General features: G+C 35.9%; 1 non-coding gene across 1 annotated transcript; it reads left to right on the top strand.

The window, feature by feature from the left end:
* Positions 1-1,658: 1,658 nt before the first annotated feature.
* Positions 1,659-1,765, top strand: LOC115944424 (U6 spliceosomal RNA). The gene has a single exon (XR_004078978.1). It is a non-coding gene; the product is annotated as a U6 spliceosomal RNA (small nuclear RNA).
* Positions 1,766-2,262: the final 497 nt, after the last annotated feature.

Raw genomic sequence — 2,262 nt, 5'->3', positions numbered from 1 at the left:
TAAATATCTCCAAATCTGTATTAAAAGGATGTTAGTGGAATATTGTCACCAAGATGGCAGAACAGAAAGCCCCAGATCCTCCTTATCCCACAGAAACATGAACATAACATTGCACCGACCGACTGCTTTCATGAAAACCAGTTAAGAAGTTCCTGAACTACAGGCCAGCACATGCCTAAGAAGAACCGCATTGAAGACAGAAAATTGGTGGTAGTTACTCACCAAAGCTCCCACTTCTGGTACAGCACAGTGTGGTAATGAGAAAACTTCCAACACCTGGCTTCCTTCCAGGGAGGCAAAGAGAAGAGTGGAATGCACAACAAACATTCTGACTTTTCAGGGGGTTGCATTAGGGACTGGGGTTCTCTTACATGGGTCAAAACACTGACAGGAATTGGCACCAGGTTGAGGGCTGCTGAGAACAAAGATCAATTTATGGTCTAAGGCCAAATAATCTACAGTACTGAGGACAGACACTAGGTAGAGCTCATGTGCTACAGCTTGCTACAACACCAGCAAAACTCTAGGACTACAAACAGACATCAGGGGAAGTTTCTGAGTAGAAACAGGGAAACATCTTCAAATATGAGATTATGCATACAAACCCAGAAAAGATGCACCTCCAGAAAAGGCTTGAGAGGCCTCCAGAATCTCAAGGTAGGCTTATTGGTGAAGGTCATCCTTATACAAAGCTAGACTGTAAAGACTAGGTGAAGTGGCTGTTTTTTCAAATGCTCAAGTCCCAACAAAAGATAATAAGACATACAAAGAAACAGGGAAATATGGCCAAGTTGAAGGAACAAAATAAATCTCCAGAAATTCACACTAAAGAAATGGAGATATATGAGTTACCAGACAAAGAATTCAAAACATGTCATAAGGATGCTCAATGAACTAAAAGCATATTTTTTCTTGCATAAAAATTCTAAATGACTTGTATAGATACTTTGCACTAAAAGAAAGAGAGCATAAATCCCTACACCTTAAATATAGCCTGCTGAGTGAAGTGAATTCCTTTTCCAAAATACAGTATTTTAAGGGGGCTATGGACAAAGGACAATTTTCCAGTGAAGAAGTTTGGCAAAATCTACCTCAGCTAAGTGATCAATGTCAGTATCAATAGTGATAAGTCATGTTGAGAGTATTTATCTTTATACGAAGTGATGAAAATGGCAACTTACCTATGTTGTATTCCTCAAAAAAGAAAAACCATAATCCTAGTTTAATCATGGTTTAAAAATTATAAAAATTCCAATAGAAGGATAGTCTACAAAACACTTGACCAATATGCTTTAAAACTGCCAAGGTCACCATGAATAGGAAAAGTCTGAGGACTTTTCACTACCAAGAGAAGCCTAAGGAGACGCAACAATAAACGTAATATAGAATCCTGGATGGGGTTCTGGAGCAGAAATACATCAGGTAAAAACCAAGGAAATTTGAATAAGCTATGTACTTTAGTTAAAAATAGAGTATTAATATTGGTTCATTAATTACAGTGAACATACCATAATAACATAAGCTGTTGATAATAGGAGAAACCATGTGAGGGGATATATGGGAACTCTGCACTATCCTTTCAATTTTAATGTAAATGTACAGCCATTCTTAAATAAAGTCTCCTTTCCTTTTTTTGCTTTTTAAAAAAATTTTATTAAGTGCTTCCTTCGGCAGCACATATACTAAAATTGGAACAATACAGAGAAGATTAGCAGGGTCCCTGTGCAAAGATGACATGCAAATTTGTGAAGCATTCTATATTTTTGAAAACACGATGGTCAAAACCTTTGGGATGCAGCAAAAGCAGTCCTAAGAGGGAAGTATATAGCAATACAGGCCTACTTCAAGAGGCAAGAAAAATCAAATAAACAACCTAATCTTACACCTAGGGAGCTAGAAAAAGAAAACAAATGAAGCCTAAAGGAGCAGAAGAAGGGAAATAATAAAGATTAGAGCAGAAATAAATGATATAGAAACTAAAAACAGTAGAACATATCAATGAAACCAGGAGCTGGTTCTTTGGGAAAAAAATAATAAGAAATAGCCAGACATATCAAAAAGAACAAAGGACCCAAATAAATAAAATCACAAATGAAAGAGGAGAAATAAAAACTAATGCCACAAAAATATAAACAATTATAAGAGAATATTGTGAAAAATTATATGCCAACAAATTGGACAAACTGGAAGAAATGGATAAATTCCTAGAAATAAACTACAAAAACTGAAACAGTAAGAAATAGAAAATTTGAACAGACCAAA

The sequence above is a fragment of the Leptonychotes weddellii genome, unplaced genomic scaffold (genome assembly GCF_054177405.1).
Source record: "Leptonychotes weddellii isolate Sample4059 unplaced genomic scaffold, ASM5417740v2 HiC_scaffold_1223, whole genome shotgun sequence".
NCBI classification, from domain to species: Eukaryota; Metazoa; Chordata; class Mammalia; order Carnivora; family Phocidae; genus Leptonychotes; species Leptonychotes weddellii.
The sequence above is the reverse complement of the archived record's forward strand: the minus strand, read 5'-3'. Positions and strand labels throughout refer to the sequence as shown.